This window comes from Notechis scutatus, chromosome 3, assembly GCF_049901735.1.
Source record: "Notechis scutatus isolate UNSWTSFEM ecotype Mainland chromosome 3, rNotScu1.2, whole genome shotgun sequence".
In the NCBI taxonomy this organism is placed as follows: domain Eukaryota; kingdom Metazoa; phylum Chordata; class Lepidosauria; order Squamata; family Elapidae; genus Notechis; species Notechis scutatus.
The window spans coordinates 176,179,994-176,202,144 of NC_142011.1; the positions used below are offsets into that span (position 1 = coordinate 176,179,994).

The 22,151-nt window shown below is 36.0% G+C and overlaps 1 long non-coding RNA gene across 7 annotated transcripts in view; it reads right to left on the bottom strand.

The window, feature by feature from the left end:
* LOC148131493 (uncharacterized) overlaps positions 1-17,960 on the bottom strand; it is a 155,564-nt gene extending 137,604 nt beyond the window's left edge. The window contains exon 1 of one of the 7 annotated variants that reach the window (XR_015748951.1): positions 17,577-17,960. This is a non-coding gene — a long non-coding RNA (uncharacterized LOC148131493). The remainder of the gene's footprint in view (positions 1-17,576) is intronic. The other 6 variants (XR_015748950.1, XR_015748949.1, XR_015748948.1 and 3 more) reach the window with 6 other exon arrangements.
* Positions 17,961-22,151: the final 4,191 nt, after the last annotated feature.

Below are 22,151 nucleotides of genomic sequence, written 5' to 3' on the forward strand. Positions count from 1 at the left end.
AGTTAGAAGTTTGTTTCTAATGCGTCTCACATTCAACAACACAAGCAAGGTGATATAATTTAAAAGATCTACTACCTCCGTTGCTCTATTATTTGCATCATGATTGTTCTAATCAGCTGCAAAACAAGCTACTATCGGGGCAGCACTCTTTATAATAATTTTATCTGTGGGTCACATGGAAGCAGGTTTCCCAGAATGCATGGATTACTAAACTAACAATGAAATAATCTAGGAAATTGGTAATACTGTTAGTTTTATTAGATTGTTACAAAGTTTACTGTGCTAACATGTAAAGAATTTTAAATATTAGGAATGAACATAAATATTAAATAGGATTAAAATAGGTAAGGATCGACAACACTTACTACTGAATGCAAGAAAAGAATAAACGTATTTCATCTACTTCCTTCCAAAGCAGACTCAGTGAAGCCTATTGTCCATTTCTCTTTGGGGCACTGGAAAACTGGAGATTTAGGATTAGTTCTAAGGACTAAATTTTCATTAGAAAACTCTAAAATATTTTCCCTTTCATAATTAACTTTCTTTGTTTTCACAATGTCATAAATTTATAAATGACATATTTGAAAAAGGAGTGGTATATATTATTATTGTGGCTTTCTGAAAAGAAAAATATTCAGGGTTGTATTGCACTATATGCCGAAAACAATGAATTTAAATTCATTTTATTTTGTTCCATTGGTAAGTATCCAATTTTCTTCATGCTAACTGAAAAATGAATGCCAAGATATGAGACCATTTAGTCAATGCTGATATAGTACAGCTCAGGATATATGTGTGTTTGTGATGTGTGTGTGTTTGTATACAGTATAAATATATTTTAAAAATCCCTTCTTACCCCTAGGGGTAATAAGGCCTTGAGTCCTCTATCACAGGGGTCCCCAACCGCCGGGCCGCGGACCGGTACCGGGCCGCGGAACAAGCCTTACCGGGCCACTGGTTGCTGGGCACCGCCATCTTTTTTGGTAAAAAAGCAATTTTTCGTCAAAAAGATGGCGGCGCCAGCGCCAGTGAGCTTTTCCGGGTAGAAAGCCATTTCTACCCGAAAAAGCTCACCAGAAGCGCTGGCGCCGCTCATTTGACGAAAATCACTCGGTGACGTCACCGGAAGTGATTTTTCGTCAAAAAGATGGCGGCGCCAGCTGACGCCGGAACCGGGCGCGGCGCCCAGCTGGCGCCGGAACCGGGCCGCGGCGTCGAAAAGGTTGGGGATCCCTGCTCTATCAGACTCTATCTCAAGTTGTGAGAGCAGTTTCCTCTTCACTATATTGACATATGGAATAATTAGGTAGGTCTTCTATCCATCCATACTTCCCTCATACATTTGATGTGTTCTTTATCCTTAAATCTACCATTGTAGTAGCATTCCCTCAATTCCAGGTTCCCTTGTCTCATCCATGTATGGTTACTTCCAGTAGCACATTTATCATCAGATTGTCCCTGGTGCCCAACATCTGAGGTAGACCTTGTTAATCCTGGTGACAGCTGAAGCGGCATTACCTTCTAGATTTGTGTCACTGTCATATTTGAGGAGGCATGTGGAGTGTTAGATCTTTGCCCAAGGACTCAAGGTAGATACCAACTAGGATTAGAATATCCCACATTGAAGATGATGCTCTAACCACTATGATATCCAGCCACTATATATAGTCCATGCTAGATGGAATACAAGAGATCCATGTTCAGAATTTAGTATTTCCAGTTAAAAGCGGCCACTCAAAGTCAGGTAAGTTGTACTGAGTGCTGAAAGAAAGGTGTTAGTTCTCAGGGCTCAGACTCACAGCATGCACGCTAAAGCAGATATGTGTTTTGCTAATTGTTTTTGAGAGATGTGTCCTTTTAACCTTCTCTTCATGTCATCTCCAATACACTGCTAAGGCAGCCTAGAGCCAACCTTAACAGTAGTAATCTAAGCTGACATTAGGACAAGCTTGGAGATGAGCTAGTCAGGGACAGTGATCTGTCAGACAACTAAAAATGCTCCCTCTCTATTGGATTGCCGGACATTGTACTTCCTTGGGCATTTTTGGTGGCAATGAGAGTCTTTTTTTCTTTATGATGGAATAACTCTTAACAATAAATCAGTCAGAAAACATACTGTTGGCTGTGTGTATAAGTCACATGCATGTATGTGTGCTGAGATGATCATCAATTCAAGAAAGTCCTTGAAATTCACACATTCAAAGGAAGAACAGGAAGTGAAAAAGGAAACGAGGCCTTTTGTCTAATCAAAAGGGTTTTCCTCAGAAAATTGATCTCAGATAAACATACAAAGATAACATAGATCCAGAAAGTAATAACAGCAATGAAAGTGTTTTGGTTTTGGTTTCTCTGCTTTCCATTTCAAATCAATTATTTCAATTATTCAGACATGGGGGGGCAGTATCTATGAAAATTTACAAAAGATTTACAAAATGAGTATGTAATAATAACAACAATTAAAACTGAGTAATTTTTTAAAAAGGTATTTAGTCCCCAACCCTGATGTGCTGCACATTCAGGAAAAAAAATGAGTGGTTGGGTTCTGTGCCAGCAGGTGATGTTGGATGGAATAGGAAAGGACACATGGAATCTACCCTGCATTACCCTGGTGAAACTATTCCTACTGATTTATCTGAGGATATCAATGCTGCCCAGCCTTGATGCTGAGGCACTTAAAATTAGGCTGTAGGAGCAATACAACTTATGTCAATATACATTCCTTCTGACTCAAGGATGGGAAGAATTAACAGGGCTATAAGGAAGAGTTATCCAACTCCTACCAATCTGTTTAGCAAACATTCTGTCCCTTTCAACTTCATTTAAAAATGTCTGGTAAATATAGAAATGCTATTATTCTAGTCCTTTTATACAGATAACAGATAATCAGAGTTGGAAGGAACCTTGTAGGTCATCTAGTCCAACGCCCTGCCCAAGCAGGAGACCCTACACCATTTCTAACAGATGGGAGTCCAATCTCTTCTTGAAAGTCTCAAGTGATGGTACTCCCGCAACTTCTGAGGGCAAACTGTTCCATTAGTTGATTGTTCTCACTGTCAGAAAGTTTCTCCTTATTTTCAGGTTAAATCTCTCCTTGTTCAGTTTCCATCCATATTCCTTGTCTGGCCTTCGGGTGCTTTAGAAAATAGCTTGACCCCTTCCTCTCTGTGGTAGCTCCTCAAATATTGGAACACTGCTATCATGTCTCCCTGGCCCTCCTCTTCACTAGACTAACCATGCCTAGTTCCTATAACCGTTCTTCATATGTTTTAGTCTTCAGTCCCCTAATCATCCTGGTTGCTCTTCTCTGTACTTTTTCTAGAGTGTCAACATCTTTTTCATAGTGTTGTGACCAAAACTGGATGCAGTACTCTAGGTGTGGTCTTACTAAGGCTTTACAGAATGGTATTTGTACCTCCCTTGATCTTGATTGTATCCCTCTGTTAATGCAACTTAGGATTGCATTAGCTTTTTTTGGCTGCTGCTGCACAATACTGGCTCATATTTAGCTGGTTGTCCACTAAGACTCCAAGATCCTTATGTATCCCTATGTAGTCCTATGTAATGCGAAGCCAAACAACAGGATCACAGCTCACCAGCTCAAATCCCCCAGCGACTAAGACTAACCTGAGCACAACCAAGCCCCCACCTGAACAGAACACACCCCCAGCCAATCAGAACACAGCCAACCCCCCAACCAATCAGAACACAGCCAAACCCCCAACCAATGAGAACATACCCTCACCCAATCAGAACACAGCCAAGCCCCCACCCAATCAAGTCACACCCCCACTAGCAGTTAAAAGGAAGAAGCAGCTGCAAGCTCACATTACTCTGAGGAGGACAAAGCCGAAGACACAAGCCTGAAGATGATGAATGAGACTTCATCGAAACGTCGCCTAGATACTTCCAATTTTACGTGGGAGAAAACCCGAATAACCAAAGATCGATCTATCTATCTATCTATCATCTATCTATCTATCTATCTATCTATCTATCTATCTATCTATCTATCTATCTATCTATCTATCTATCTATCTATCTATCTATCTATCTATCTATCTATCTATCTATCTATGGTATTCGGCTTTGTTTGGGTATTTCCCCACGTCTGGGAATACCTGGATGTGGGAAAATACCCGAACAAAGCCGAATACCATACATGTAAGTACCCGCGAAAACTTAACATACACACACACACACACACACAGAGTGTGTATATATATGCAAACAGATACACACACACACAATATAGTCCCTCACATCTAGCTATATAAACACATTTGCTAACAATACAATGGAGATCTCAACATTAGGTAATTAATTCACTGATACCTAAATGATAATTAATCGTGATAGAATTTTTACTTTTTTCTCTTTTTAGGTTAATTAATGTTTTTAAATAGTAGAATGTTAATAATTTAACTATATAAACATTACTGCACTGAATTGAAATAAAAGTATATATCTTGATTTTTTACGTTATAACAAATGACCATATATAGATCTTTATATGAAAAAGCAATATTTTCCACATGGAGTCCACCATCAGTTTGGAATGCCACATAACTGACATATAAAGCATTCTTTTTCAACCTGGTCTACCCCATGCATGGCGGGGAATTGCAGTTCCATGCTCCTAATGCTAAAATCAATAGTGATTAAGCTTAAAAACAACAGGCTTTTTTTCTAGACGAACCTTTAACATGCTCATAGAAATGGAAGAGTCAATCGGGACACAGAACTCTAGCCACATACCAAAGCACTAGACTGAGACTAGTGATCTGTAAGAAACATGATATCTGACAAGGAAGCACAAAATTAAGATTTGAAACAAATGCTGATAAGGGAGGCAGAAGATTTGGTAGTAAATCTAGTAAGAGTATGGCTCTAATCCAACATTCCACTACACTGGCTCATGTGTGTCTATGTGTATGTACATTTCCCCTGAACAGTAAAGTCCAAATTCTATTCCATACCATTACATAATTTAATTATATAAATTAAAAATGTGTGCCTACTGTGTTTAGTGGTCAAAAATAAATCACTCACCTAAGATAATTTTGGAGGATTTGAAAAGTTTGATAATTTTGAAGCTCTCATTCTGAAGAGCTTTATTGAAGCATTGTGTCTAGCAACTTGTAGATTCTTTCCTTCACCAAAAAACTCACACTCACTTCCAGTTAACTGAACATAGAAAACCATTGAGTAGTGGTATCTACGGGAGAAAAATATGGGGAAAGTGTCTTAAACTGTACTTTAAATCCACATACTAAGCAATTTGTACATAAATTATAAGTGAAATTTATCATGAAGAGCTAAGATCTGGTTATAATGTTTTGATTGGATACATTAATTTAAAACTGTATATTTTTTTTCCAAACTACATTTCGGTGTATGGCGAATTTTTTTTTGCAGATGTAGTTTTATCATTCTGTTCTTCTAAAACATTCAGGACAAATTTTTAATGTTAGACCCAAAATACTTAGAAAATTTCCCAGAAAATTTCAAGATCAATCTGATCCAAACTTTTCTGCAGGATCCAATCTGAGTTGGTAACTTGGATCCATGGTTTATTCTTCTAAGCTTTCAGACTCATGCTGGAGCCCATCGTCAAGGGAACATCTCTCTCTCCCCAGAATACATACATACGTGCACCACATGTTGTATTTATATGGTGCCTGGTTGTGTGTGACTTTAGTTGTTAATTAGGGTGTTCATTTTTCCAGTATATGTTTCTAATCAATCCAAGCAGTGGTTTTATGAGTAACTACCAAGAAAACTACGGTAATATATAAGTGAACTGTGACTCTCCTGAAGCCATTACTCACAGTATCTTAATGTGACATTTATGAAGCACTGAAGTGGCAATAATGATCAGACACTTTTTTCTGTGGCAAACCTACTAGCATAATTGAAAATTTCATCAAAGGGGGTTTGCCTGGGTAAGATTCAAAGGTCCCAATGCATTTAGCAGAAGATTTATAAATATTTTAATAAGATTTCAAATAAATTCTCCAAGTAGGCAACTATTTTGGGAGACCACTAATAGACCATTTAAGAATTAAAAATATTAAACTGGAACTCAGTTTCTAAGCTATGAAACAATGAAGAATGTTTACAACTAGTTCTTAGCATCTGAAAGTGGATTTATAATATGCCTTCAAGTTGGTGTGGTTAGGCACCATTGTAATTAAATAAATTGTTATGGTCTGTTGGCAATTACAAAACTAATTTTGGTTTGCCACAGAGCCAAACAAAATGTGTGTTTATTATAATTTTAATGGAATATGAAGTCATATGAAACAAACATGTGAATCAATCCTATACTTTCTAGCCAAATATTACTTGCATACTAAACAAGCCTTAAGAATTTTCCATGCAAGGCCACTAAATATAAAAAGTAAAGTATTATTGTATGAAATAATCTATTGCATTTCCCATATTTTTTCAGATCCCTCTAGGGCATCAACATTCCTTGAAGAATAGATGTTTTTACAAACCTTCTAACAAAATGGGTAAAATTTCAAAGCGGTATGAACTGCTTGTATTTAATTCCATTTTCTTTGTATATTATAATTTGCAATATAAAGCTAGGTCTATGCACTGTTTGCCTCCTTTAGCTTTTTTTTTTTGAATTGCCTATTAAGTTCCTGGATAAATATATTTGTACCACGTTATTTCTGAGGTATTCAAAGGTTCTCCATTTTTACTACAAAACATTTATTGACAAAACAGAACATAAAACATATGTCCTGAAAATCTTGTTTTTAAAAAAAATATTATAACATTTTTAATCAATCTGATGACAGGAGTTCTGTAAGTACAGACAGTCCTCACTTAGTGACCATAATTGGGATTGGCAACTCAGTTATTAAACGATGTGGTGTCTGAAACCACAACTTGCTTATAATCTGACTTCAGCTTTCCTTTCCTTTATAGGCCTGCAAAGGTTGTAAATACAAGGATTGGTTGTAAAGCTAGTTTTTCCTCATCACTGTAACTGTGAAGAATTGCTAAATGAAGCAGTTGCTAAACTAGGACTATTTAAAATAGCAAGAGAACTTTAAAAAGTATCCATATTAATTTACCTATATGACAACAGCTTTTACACCATGCATTACCTGGAATCTAAAAGAACTTGGAATCCATGCAAAACATCTCCACTTTTGACCATTGCAGCATCTCATGGACACCTGATCAAAATTCAGACACTTGGCAAATGACTCGCATTTATGACAGTTGCAATGTCCCCGGTTCATGTGATCAGCTTTTGTGGACTTCTGACAAGTTCACATAACAACCATGATGCTAAATTAACAACTGTAGTGATTCACTTAACAATTGTGGCAAGAAAAGTCATAGAATGATGCAAAACTCACTTAACTGCCTTGTTTAAAAACAGAAATTTGGGGCTCAGTTTTGGCCTTAAATCGAGGACTATGTATATTTTAAATGAAATTAAATCCTCTTCCATAAATTAATTAATGTTATGTAAAATGTCTGAGCAGGCTCGCAAAGTTGCTCTAGAATTCATGAACATTTTCTCAGAGTCTGAAATAATATGTAGTGGCATCATGTCATACTATATTAATTTTTGGACTTACTGGTTAGGATATATTTAAGAAGCACACAATCCATATAATGCAGAGATACACCTTTCATAAGGTGACAGAAACTTACAAGGAAAAGTGGTATATTCTCATACCTGAGATAGAGAACAATACACATTTACCCTTTCAAGTAAATTCATGCGTTTGAATGCATTATGTAGTTGTATTACAAATTATGCAAATGTACTTTGAATTCAGATTTACTATGTGTAATGCTTTTTTTTAAATGCATCTTATAAAGGTAGTCCTTGAGTTTGATAGCAGTTGGGATCAAAAGTAAAAGTTTTAAATTTAAAAGTTTCTTTTGCAAACTAAAAAGGCAGAATCTATGTCATAATTATTCAACTCTCTTTATCTATTTCAGCACACAAAACTTTTCCATGAACTAGATTCATGCCAGTGGTTAGAAAGACAATTTTCCAAATACTTCAAAATTTTTGCAATAGAAGAATATAAAAATACTGAATATTTTACTACAGTATCATCTTCATACCCTAAAAATAACATTGTATTTGCCACTATACTGGCTATCTAAGGAAAGAGAACAAAGTATTTCAACCCTTTAATTTAGCATTATATTTATCCCTATTGACCTTATATACATCAGGCTCATTTGGACAACTTATTAAGATGAATGTCTTTTATTACATAATGTTTAAAAATTAGAATGAACAAGGGCAAGCATAAGGTAGCCCAAGTTTTACATGAGAAAAAATTAAATTGTAGAGTCAAAAGGATTAACAGAGGTTTTTTTTATTATACATAATACTCAATGATCTAGATATGAAAAGTACTATATCACTGAAAGACAAAATGTCCTAGAAAAAAGGGTTATTGTACTGAAATCATGTTCTAGTTTTGTTGTTGTTGTTAACTTTATTTATTTACACATGTAACTGCAACCATATCAACATTCTATGCCCACTGAGAGTACTCAATATTTATGAGCTATTTCAAGATCTCCGCCACTGATGGATTTTTTAATCATGTTTTATACTTCTGAAATCTTGAGGCCAGATTCTCTGGCTTCACTGCTCTCTATTGCTTAGAAATTATAGTAAGATACTTTAATTTACATTAATATATGCAATATAATCTATTAACAATATTACTAATGTTTATAGGACATTATGTAAGTCAAAGAAACAAAAAAAATGAAATAAAAAAAATCCTAGGCAATTCTTCATCTCAAGTTTAAAATCTGCCAGTAGCAAAGACAAGAAAACAGAAGGAAAAAAAAGAAAATCAAGGCAAGTGGGGATAAGTAAATATAAATGCTATTCTACATTCATAAATGTATTTTCAGTTGTGGAATAAAGACCAAAATATTAATGCAATTTTTCACAAAGAAGATTCTCTTTTTTTAGGAAGACAGAACATAAATAGCATAAATTCTGGGCTAATCCTTAACTTTTCTTATAAAAGTACAACTCTTACAATCAGTCATTATTCTTTACTTATCTTCATATTTACTTCCCCAACATACTACCCCCTCTGATGTTATGAGAACAAGCTCCCAGAATTCTGCCTGGGAATTCTTATTATTTGCCCCAACTGCAAGATTGCAAGGGCAATATAAAATAACAATCTTAAAAACAAAGCCTCACATTATATCACCCACCCCACATTTAAGCAAGCTTTCCCTTTGTATATACAAGATAGAAGACAACATAAACAACTAGGTTTCAGCTTTGAAGGTTGAGTGAAAAAGAAAGGCTTTGAAATTATTCTTGAAATCCAGGAGTGAGGGAACCAAATAATTCTGTAGTATGAATCATAATCAAGAAAGCCTAGATTCTAATCTTCATACTTGTTACCTATTAATGGGCCAAAACTCTCAGTAAATTCTCTTTAGATAAACTGATAGAATGGGCAGATTTATTCTGAACAAGGCAATCAAACTTGCCATCACTCTCTCTTAGCAACCACAACTGGGACCGGTAATACTGTTGCTAATGGTTGTTAAATGAGATTACATGACTGCAACACTTACAACCTTTCTAGGTGTTAAGTGAATCACCTAGCCATTAAGTGAGAAATTGTGTGACCACAATTTGTCATTTTATTGCTGGCTTCTACATTGACTCTGCTTGTCAGAAGCTAGCTATGAAGTGTACACATGGTGATCACATGACTGCAGAATGCTATATATGTCATAAGTGGGTAGACCAGTTGTAACTTTCTCAGTCCCTCCGTAACTTCAAATGATCACTAAACAGGGCAGTCCTTAAGTGAGGGCTATCTGTACAGGGCTTTATAGGCAGTGGTGGGATTCAAAACAAATTTACTACCGGTTCTGTGGGTGTGGCTTGGTGGGCATGGCAGGGGAAGGATACTGTAAAATCTCCAGTCAGAGGTGGTATTTGCTAGTTCTCCGAACTACTCAACATTTCCGCTACCGGTTCTCCAGAACTGGTCAGAACCTGCTGAATACCACCTCTGTTTATAGGTGATAACAAGTACTACTGAATTGAGCCTGGAAGTCTATTGAAAGCCAGTATATCAACCATAAAAAACTTGCCATCACTCTCTCTTAAAAAAGCTGTTATTCTATAGCAATGGATCCTACTGGATAACAGCTGGGCTGCTGCATTTCGCTCTGAGTTATCCTCAGTCCTATAGATTGTATCATGCAAGAGTCCAACTGTATTACATAAGAACATGAGAATTGTTGCCAGGGGCTTCACTGACCAAACATTATCTCATTAAAAGGCACTGATCTCAATTTTCCTGAACCTGATACCTTCCAAATGTGCTGAACTTAAAATCCAAAAATTCACAAACTAGTCTAGCCAATGATACATTGGCAGGGAAAATCCAGAGAATGCTTTCATTTAACTATAGAGGATATCAGGCTGGGGAAATCTTCTCTGAATCCAAAGTTATTTTATGTTTCACCTAAAATCCAGTTTGGGTTATGATTCCAGCTATCAAAACCACAACCCTCTTTCTCCTTTATGCTAATGGAAGTATTTCCACAGTTCCTAGATTTGGATGCTTTCTAATTTAGCCTTCCTACCCTCTGAGTGAAGCTCAACAGAATCTACTATTTTACAGACTAGAGTTAAAATTATTGCAAGGATTTGGAGAAAATGACCACTGTGTATTGTTCAGCCACAGAGTTTCAGTGAAATATGTTGAGAAATGAGAGAGCATGGAAGGAGGAGAGAAAGAAAAGAAAGAATTGTATAGGTATGGAACTAAACAGCATTTTGCAGGAAATGTCATAGGTTAAAAATACCTCTGTGGTAAATAGGCCATATGATGTGTTCTTTAACTTTTCTGACATCTAGCATAAACTCAACATGCCTTTAAAAATAAAAGGCTGGACTTCCGGTTTGCTGGGCTTCGGCGGCAGCAGGAATCCGCGATTGTGCGCGGTTTCTGCTTGTGCTGGCCGCTGGAGTGCCCCGAGCCAGCCGGCTTCGGGGCTAAAGTCACCCCGTAGAGGTGGCTGAAGACAAGGGAGACCCGGCAGGGTTTTGAGGGGAGTCCGCACCTCCCCTCCTCAGCTGGCTTAACTCCCTTTTCCGAAGGCGGTAGAGCAGCGGTCAGAAATGGCCGCCTCAAAGAAGCACTCATCCGGAAAAGAATGTGCAGGAGGAAGCTAAGAAGTGAAAGTTTTGGCTGACCGGGATAAGAAGCAACATTCAAGATATCCTGGAATTTAAACCTCAAAAAAGATTCATCGTTCCCAAGGAAGATCCGGAAGCAGTGAATGAAAGTGAAAAGGGAAAGTTTGTTTTTTCTCACTCTCCTTCCTTACGGTGACAGCAGATGAATGAGAAATCAGAAAAACCTGCTTTGGCATCAGCAGGTAATTAAACTGAAAATCAAAGCCAAAGATTTCTGAACATTGAAAAAACTTTTTTTTCGCTGCAAGTGGGAAGGGAGAGGAAAAGAATAAAGAGTAAGATTTGGCTGGAGGAAATTGTTTGGAATTTAAAAGAATTGAAAGTTAAATTGTAACAAGACTTCTAAAAGATACATTTTAATTGGAACTTTGTAACTGAATTGTAACCCCAGGAAGAGAAAGTGAAAAAAGAGAAAAGTGTTAAATGAAACAGCTTGTGTGTATTTGGACTGCTTGGTGACTTTGGGACTTTTGGAAATTATATTTTAATGATTAAAAATACTTGGGTGGTTGTTTAAAAATCTTTTTTATAATGGCATCACTTGTGGATGAACTGAAAATTGAATTTAAAAAGAGGAACAAGAAGGGAAGGGCTCTTTTGGCTCTGTTTTCAACTTTTTAGAAATGGCGATTTCTACCTATGAGAAACTACAAGAACAAGAAGATTGGGACAAAGAAGAAGCCATCTTTAATGAACAAGTAACTTTATTTGGGGAAGAAAGGGGAAAGAGGGGAAAGAGAATGGAGAATTTAAGACCTAAAAAACAACCAAAAAAGGGAAAAATAAGGTGAAAAGTGGATATAATGTCAGAAAGCAACAGAATACAGAAGAGGGAAATGGAGATGGAGAGACAAGGGGGTAAAAAGGGTGTGAAGAAGCAAGGGAGGAAGGAAGGGAAGAGAAGCTACAAGGGTTTGAAACAAGATGTAAAGAAACAGGATTTATTTAGAGATAATGGGTAAAAATTTAACTGAAAAAGAGATTCTGCAAAGGTACATATAGACTGTATTGTTGTATTTGTATTAGAAATAATGTTAGAAAATTGGAACAACGTATAATTATAAAATGGGATAAAATATTCAATGTAATTTAGTGAAACTTTTTCTTTTTTGAACAAAATAAATGAAATGAAATATGAGAGAACTGAATTAAAAAGGAATGGGAACATTTTAATTATATAATGTTTTAAAATATAAGTGAAATGGGGGGGAAGTAACTACGCAAAATTTATAAGGGTTCCCATAGAAGCATACTTATTTGAAAAGGAATGTGTAAAATGTTTAAGATTTAAATGAATATTAATTTTAACGATAGAGTTTAACTGGTATGGATTGTTGTTTTAATTATATTATATATTTATAATTTTTTCTTTTTAAAAAAATATAGTGTGTAGCTTTAGAATGTATTAAGCAGAATCCGAATGAAAGTTATGTATTATATTAAGTGTTAAATTTAGGGGAAAGATACAAAGGTGTCATACTCCAATCAGTGATTACAGGAGAAATTTTGTGTTAATGAGAAAAGATAATAGACAGTTGAAACAGGACAGACAAAGGATATAAGAATAATGATTTAAATTGAGATGAAATAAATAAAATAGAATTAAGAGAGTGAAAAGAGGGAAGAAGCTATATAGAAAATCTAGAATGGTAATAAGATATGGAATGGTATATAAAAGTGAGCATGAATTTGAATTTATGTCTGTACAAAGAGATGTAACCCGGGATCAAGCTGCTTTCAAAAAAGATGTTTTATGTTTTTATGTTTTGTGTTTGGTCTGTATGCTTGTTTTTTAAAAATTAATAAAATTTTTGGGGGAAAAAAACAAAAAACAAAAGGCTGTTACAAAATGTTAAAATAGTCAATGAGTTAAATTTTTATCCCTTTTTAAAAACATAACATGGAACAAAATAATGTAGTTTAAAAAGAGTGTAAAGAATAGTCTGCTGAAAAATGCCTTAGCTTCTGTAGTAGAAGCTAAAAACAAATAATAAATTCATACTGCCCTCTGGTGGCCAATAAGAATTATTTTAAGTTATACTATTTTCTAAATCTAATCAAGAGTGGCAATTAATCTTGTAAACTCACTTTCTGCATGGATAAATGACCATTGTTTTCAAGGGTTTTTTTTCCCACAGATTGACTTTCATATTATTCTAGGCAAATAGAAACCATGAGCACAAGCTTTGTAACAGCACTTTCATGAGCTTCCCATATCATCTCCTCAAGCTATACTGAGTCTCTAGTTCTTTGGGCGTAAGCAGATATTCACTGATCTTGAACTTGAAATGTGCAATTTTTGTAAAACATATATGGGTAGATAATCTTGAAGTTATGACTCCAGGTAAGAGCACAAGAGTTTTTAATATACTGATCACATGAAGGCCAGACCATTCCCACCTGTGTCCCACTCCCAAATTTATTTAAAAATATGCTGGTTCTATACATAGATAATTTAGTAAATTAAGTTCTTAAACTGAGTCCTATGTGATCATGATAATGTAGCACAGGTATTCTGTGTTACTGTCATAATATGCAGCCTCAATTTTTGTCTACAAATTAATAATTTACAGAAAAAAAGCATGCAAAGGATTAAAGGCCTCGGGTTCTTAAACCTTCAGTACAATTCAAACTGTTTTTCTTATTTATTTGTTATAAAAATTGAGGAAAATTATGAATACTATATTTATATTAAACTCCTGGCCTTTCAATTTCTTTGTCCCCAACTTCTTTTTGAAATGCAACTAGCCTACCACTCAGAAATCAATTGAAGCCTTAGTTTTGTTTTGTCTTTGTTTTTATAAGAACTGTACAGCCAGCTCTGTTTTAGATTACTAAATTACAAACCATACCGACGATACAGAAACTCCTAACTGGCTCAAAGTGCTGAGAAATCACATGTCATCTGATAGCAGAAAAGGAAACTGAAATATGTTCTAAACATTCTCTATTGTCACATTTGCCTCTACAATTCACTTTGGTAATTTTTTTTAGTGTAGAGATTAGTCAGGAAGGTTATCTATTCATATATAGAGTGACTACATAGCTCATCTATTTCCACTAATGTCTTGAATGGAAGGATTTGTAAAATGTGAAGAGTTTTTTAAAAAATAAATAAATAAACCAAGTGCTTTCAAGAAACAACATTTGCAATGCAAAGAATGTGACAATATATCTATTGAGATGGAAAAATTGTTTCATTTCCTGCTAATTTTCCACATGTATTCTCTCACTGTAAAGAAAAATTCAGAAATTCAGAAACTAAAGCACACCTGAAGTAGGTATCAAATAATGAAATTCAGCAAACAAAAATTAAACAGTTAAATCTGCTGGCATTTTAAAATGCTATTGGAGCTACAATAATTAAAAATATAATTAAAATGCACAAACCTCCAATTGTATATACCACAAAAATTATAATTTGCTCTGTAGCTGGGGCTGGCTTTTGATCTAATGGCATAGAGATGGCAGGCTCTCTCTTTTCATTGCAAGACCATTCAATTTCACTGTTGGAATAATACTGCCTATAAAAACAGAAATGTATATCTATATTTAACAGGCACAACAGAAACACATGGTCAATACTGTTTCCATTTCCTGTCTTTGAATCATAAAATATCATATCCAAAAAGTACTGATTTAAAACCTTCAGATCTAAATTTACAAAATCGTAAAGTGTTAAACCTGGAGATAATCTCATTCACTCATGAGGCTACTCCAGGCAATGTTAAGTATGCTAAAAATGAAAGTTTATATTGTCAAACTGAACATAATGAACAGTGCCTAAGATAATATGAGTGTTTATATTAAGATGCAGGCTATTTATTATATGTATAAACACTGTATGACAAAAGATGCTAAAACAATAAAATTAAAACTTCAGAGGCTTGTTCACATGGCATAGTGTATAAAATATTAATCATCAATTAATTTGTTCTGAATGGCCACTTTGAGAAGGAATAAGTAGGGACTATTTGGGGGTGATGGCTGATGGAGACATGAACATTCTTACAGAAAATGTTTGTGCATCTGTTTCATTGTGTTTCACAAAATCACCTTCACAATGAGGATGTCAATCATAAAATAAAAAAGGTAACCTTCTCAGATTAAAAAAAACACCAAAGTTCCTGAAGATAGAGATAAGATCCAAACATACAGCAACTCTTTTGAATACACAATTTTCTATTTTAATATACATTTCAGATGCTCTACAAGCTGAATATTAGAAAAATCTGACATCTCAGAACCACAATGTCTAATCTCACGTTTGTTCTCACAAATCACAACTACTTATTTTACAGAAGTAAAGCTGGTAGTCCTCAAGCACACAGTTAAAAGGGGGGGAGGAAACAAAATGCTCATTACATATAATTTTGCTTTTTATTCCTCCTCCTTTTTAACTGTGTGTTAAATTGAGGACCACAAACTTTACTTCTGTAAAATAAATAGTAGTGATTTGTGACATATATATCACAACATATATTTAGATACAATAAAATCCAGAAAATACACAGACACTTATGACACCTCAGTCTAACTATAATGTGAGGCAAAATGAATCAAAACTATTGCCTGATGGAGCAAAATGGTTTGGTTGAGATCGGCATATGTGGGACTGATTGGGGTAGATTTTAAGGGTGGCACTGAAATATAATTTTATCATATTTTATTTATCCATATATTATTGTATTTTATTACAATCTCATTTTAAATTGTATATTTATTCCAATTCAATTTTAAATTCTTCTTATCAGATTTTAGTAATAATTTGTATTTGAAACTCTGCACTTTGATATAGCCCATGGACTAATCAATAAAGCAAACTAACTAAATTGCCTGATGACATACACACAAACTATTAAAAATTTAAGCAACAAGTTTGAATGAAAAGCAATGATTCCACTTCTATATCTTTAATTTAAAAGGGAGTATTTAGTTAAACGAAACAGAAAAGTAGCTTGGATCAAGATCTTTTGTTATTTGTATTTACTTCTCCACACATATGCACCACCATTCATTATATCTTTCTGCCAATGCCAGACAAGCTTCTTAAAACCATCATGAAAGAGCTACGAGCTTTGTGTCTTCAATTAAGATACTGAAATTATTGCTACTTCTTCATTTGAGTCAAACAGATGCCCTTGAAGGTATTCTTTCAATTTTGGGGAAAGGTGGAAGTTGCATATTTCCAGTTCTGCACTAAATTGGGATGGGTATAATGGCAAGATCCAACTTCATAATAGCCTATCGGATGGCTTGTGAGGTGTAAGATCCAGCATTGTTATATTATAACAAAAGTTCCTTCTGTTTCAAAAGTTATAATATTCAATATTCTGAGTTGATAAACATACCAGGTTCAAAGAAATCCGTACTTCATTTCAGGATCATAATGAGCTACTGTGTTGTCATCATGATGTCAGAGATTCTTCACTTTCATTCTCCTAAGGTGGCAACAATTGCTGACAAATTTCAGTTCCTGAAGGTTTCATCTCTGCAGTCAACATGCTAAGAACCTATCTTACACAAATCTTTTGGAGTTGGGAACTATATTACTTAACATATCTATATGTTTGACTTTAGTGGGTATGAAACCGGTACACTAATAATATGCTGTTTTAACTCTTATTTTCTGTACAATGTCAGTGTCAGAGTTTGTCAAGTTTTGAGGGAATAATGATTATGTAGGTATATTTTTGTTCAAAAACATTCCTTATCTGTGATGTTATACATTTCAAAATAAGTTAAATGTGCTCTAATTTACTAAATCAAATGGGACACCTCTTAAGTTAAATGGGACCATGTCTATATGTAGTTGTACTGCATCTTTAGAACCTCCAGAAAGTGAAGGTTTTGATTACCTCAGATGAATGTTGGGTAATCAATATAACTTTCATTACTATTACCAAACTAGTCCTTGACATTTTTCCTGGACATTCCCTGATTTGAACCTATCTTTTCAAAACCACCGCGAGGCTCCCAAAGTGGAGGTCTCACCTTGCGCTCCCTGCCCTGCCGGATAAGCGGCTCCAGGAGGGACGATGAGAGCCTCCCTGCCGTCCCATCTGGAAGCCTTTTTTAAAAAGACCGGACAGCCACTTGTCTGGAATGGCATAGGGTTGGACTAGAAGACCTCCGAGGTCCCTTCCAACTGTTATTCCCTGCGAAGCCAAAGAGGCGGGGCTCGACCTGCGCATCTCAATCCCTCTCCACCGGCCGCCTTCGCCGCAACAGCTACGGGAGGAGGAGGCTCTTTTTCTGCCCGCGAGAGCATTTCCAGCAACCGTCCTCGCGTTACCTCGGTCCCCGGGCGGGCCGTACGGCACAAGGTTACCTGGTGCCCGGGACACTTTGGAGACGTCGTCAAAATCGGCAAAGACTAGCAAGAAGTGACCCCGCCGTGGAGATTGGCTCCAACCAACCGCTTCGCCTCCCTCCCACTCTTGCCACACGTCGCGACAAAGCGCCGCCACCATCGCGGCCCGTATCCGACTTCGGGCCCGGGCCTAGCCCATCCGGCCTGGGTTGAAGCGTCTCTACGCGGGGCTCCTACCGCCGCTACTCCCCCCAGCCCCCTACAACTTCTGACCGAGCAAAGGGCCGCCTCCTCATCAACTTTCCCAGCGCCTCCCAGTCCCAAACCGCAAGCGGTGTTTCGCGCCCCCCTGTGGCAGCTGAAGGCACCGCCGTCCTCTGGATTCAATCCCAGGATGGAGAAAAGATGCTTCTTTTAACTGGCATTACACCTTGCTGGCATGTAGTATTGTCTTATCTTTTTTTTTATTTTATTCTGCTTGTGCTCTACTTTTAACTGCTGTGGTAGCGGACATCGGCAAACCTGTACATGACGCACCTTATCTGTCAATTATTATAATGGGTGATATAAACCTGAAGGAGTACGTGTCATTTTTTTTCTGCTATTATTGGTGCAAAACCATAAACAAGTGCACTTCAGTACTGGATTTTCTATCATCCTTCCCCCAGCCACCCACCCTGCCCCCAATGCCAGGTAACTATCTGATCTTTTCTTGCATTTTGGGGCATCATGGATTATCTCTCTAGCTAATTACTTCACACTGCAATACTTTATGAAACAGATACAGCTATTCTCAGAATAGAAAGTAGAAATGGATTTTAATTTCCTCCTTTTATTTGACACTGCTTATATTTGGCCTTTCCTATCCTAAGTCTGACTTTTCATTTTGGTCAGGTAGCTCTTGCTTATCACTCCTGAGTTACTATAATAACATACATGCCATTTGATTAAGTAACTAGCTTTCCTCCACTTCTTTGCACCCACCATCCATCCAATCTTGCCCCTTGTAAGTATCCTCCATTCCCCGCCACTAGGTAAGATCTGATTATAGGACTATATAGAAATTTGGACTTATCATGTAAACACAGCCCTTAGTAACTGTTAGACTGCTGTTGCAAGAGTTTAAGCTAGAAAGAAGGGAACATGGGCACTTTCTTTTCCTTTGCTACCACCCTCTGTTATTTTTTAAAAAATTAATTTTATTAAATACATTGTTTAAAAACATTGAACATGGTAAAATCATTTTTGACATCTTTTTGCCTTACATCTTATGATATATATATATATATATCTTATATACATTTATACATATTGAATCTTTATACAACTAGTTTTCCTCTATTTATAACGTTATTGACTGCTGCAATTTTTCCACAGCTGAACTTCCCATTCAGAGTTTTATAACTATAAGGTGCATGTTTTCAGGCCAAGAAACTAGTAAGCAATTTATCAGCCTTTTCCTACCTGACACTTTTCTGCTATCACATGGACCACAGTGGGCAGAGATGTTGGCATCCTCTTACCATCATATTTTTCACTTCACAAATGACTTCTTTATGACTTAATCGTTGTCATAGAACACTTGTCTGCCTCCATCATCAACTGTGAATCTGTGGAGCTTTCAGTTGCTTTTATACATAGATCAGAGGCTTACTGTTTTGCAATGGTGTAACGAGCAGTCTGAATATTCTGCAGGAAGATTTACTTAGTCAATATCTAATACTCATTGATTCTGGGCAGTTTGCAGTGTTTCAAAGCAGTGAAAAACAAACTTCAAACATCAAAATATGGCCAAACTTAGGAAAAACCAAACTACTACATTCACCTGGAAATGAGCAAGATTACACATTATCCTTTCCAACCCTGTGGGAGCAGCCAGGTCTTAAATGTCTTCCTAAAAGCCAGCAAGATTATAGAGTCATTAGGATTGGGGGTGCGGGGGGGTTAATACCATTCCAAAAGGCAGCAGGAACAATGAAAGCATACTTGGTGTGTCCCCTAAGATGGCACTCTTTATTGATGTAATCCCAAGCATGCTGATCCTGATATATTTCTTTTAAAGCAGACAGAAACAATAGGCAGAGATGGTCCTACAAATATCTAGACCCTGTACCTTGAAAGGCTTTATAGATGACCAATAGGACCTTGAATTTACTTGGAAGCTCACTGGTAACCAATGCAGTTCACAAAGTAGCAGCATGACATGGATATTCAATGGTGCACCCATACCAGTTTCGCCCCACTGTGTTTTGGACCATTCTAAAGGGCTTGCAGAGCAGCCTCAGTGTGTTGCAGTAATCCAATCATCAACTGATTAAAGCATGTCTATTCCATAAGAATATTCTCATCTAAGAATGGCACAACTGGCACACAAGACAAATTTGGAAAATCCCTCCTAGACTATTTGCTGTTAAGCACAAGCTGTGAGTCAAGTGATTTCTACCAATGTACTGTAAATTTAAAATATAATTGATTACATTTGATAATTTGCCATATATTAAAAAAGGCTTTTTTTCTCCAAAAATGTGAGTCATGTCATTTATATAAATTAAGCTATGTATCCATAAAGAGCCTTTAGCATATTTCAAAAGGATTTTATATTTAATAGGGGAGAAAACTTTCCAAGGGGAGAGAACGTTTAGTCTATATCTACCTCAGTAAACTTTAGAAAAAGCAATTGGCCACATCTTTTCAATCACAACTTTTCAGTTGTTTTAGAATGTTTAATGTTTATATTTTGTTTTATTTTGCTTCCATTGGCTGCCTTTCCTGATACTAATGAATGAAAAATTATAGTATCCACAATAAACAAGTTTTAAAAAAGTGGATATAAAGGGAAATCGTATAAAGTACAGATAGATGCAGCTTTTAGACATTTAGGCAGATTATGTGTGTCATCAAATTCCTTAAAAGCTTTAAGCAATTTATGGTTTAAGCCTTAAAAGTAATTTAAGAAAATAAAAATATTAAGTCCATTTGCCTTCTTAGTTATTCTTAAAAAAAGAGAGAGAAAATATGTACTGTACCATTACCTCCCAGATCAGTCTTGTTTTTCTACTTTTGTTCTGACCCAACCAGGTCCCCAGAGAGCAAACACAAAGGCAGCAGCCCCCACCTTTCAAGGTTAAATCACGAATGCTGTTCCTTTACAGATAAAAGGCTGCTTTCCAACAACAAAAAAAAGAAACAATTATCTCTGACAAGAGCCTTGCCAAGTTGTTTGTCAAGGCTGCCAAAAACCCAAAGATAAGAACTAATTTACAAGATTCACAAACTAAGATGTCCACCAGTTGAGCTAAGAGCTTCTTTGCTTTCTGCAAAGAACGCTTTTTCAAACCTGGCTTTTATCCTCTTGAGGGAGAGGCCATTACCTTGCAGCCTTGCTGAGGTCGCCTGTGCTGCTATAATTGTTCTTTCCTCTGAGTAATCCTTCATGCACGTGCACTTGGCACAGGCTCCTCGGGAACCTCCTTGTCACTGCTGCCAGCCCCCACAATCTCTTAAGGCAGCAGTCCACTCCCTGATGGTCCTGGCCCCTCATCAGAGTCATCGCTCTCCTCAGCCATCTGCACCTGCTACCAGCTAACCACAACAACTTTCCAGTTCAGTAACTGAATGCAAAAATGTCTACTGAATTTTATGCTGTGCATCCATCCTCTTTTATTGGCATAAACTATAAACAGCATAATATATACAATACTGAATACTAAAAATTAGATCTATGTCATTTGCATCTAGACAAAACTGGTGGTTTGAAAATGCTGAGAAATAGGAATGGCTTAATATATAAGCAATTTTATCACATTTTAATAAATTACCAGCAATAACTATATTATTTTATCCTGCCCATTGTTCATTCTTCACTGCAAATATTGTAGACTATATTAATAAAATGTAAAAACCAATTTGTCTTCCTTGTTCCAGTTTTTAGTAATTCATGAAATAATTAAAATAATTTTTACAATAATCAATTTAAGTTGTTTTGTTTTTGGCCAGAAAATGAAGATTTGGAACTACTTTAAAACAATTCATATGCTTCAGTTGATGAGTTTTGGTAAGTATTCCCACCTAACAATCAGCAACCCAATTCAAATCAACAGCAATAAGTGAAAATAGATTCATGTATTTGCTTATCTAATAATAAGCATGAGGTATAATTAGAGAAAAGATGTGCTACTGCAACATTAAAAAACGTACTGAGTTCAGTCAAGGTCTAAGTAGAAATCTTCAGACTGCTATCAACAGAGGAGTCTGGCAAATTAAATGCAATCATAGTTGTCTATTGCTACAGACCTTGAGGCAAATTTCCTAAACAGATTAGAAGAAAGTGGACTGCAGGCAAACTGAATTAATTCACAGCATCCATCTTCACTGAAAAAAATAGGATATTAATATCCAAACAGCATTGCTGAGCAATTTGATTGTTTCATAGCTTTTAATATATTTGTCTGGACCTTCTGAGAAAACTTCTCATGGAGGTAAGAGAATGTCCTTTTCATACACCAACATCATATTATACAACAGAAATATATAAACTGACTTTTTTTTTTACCATGAAGGGCAGAAAAGATAATTTAACTAAGAACTGATACC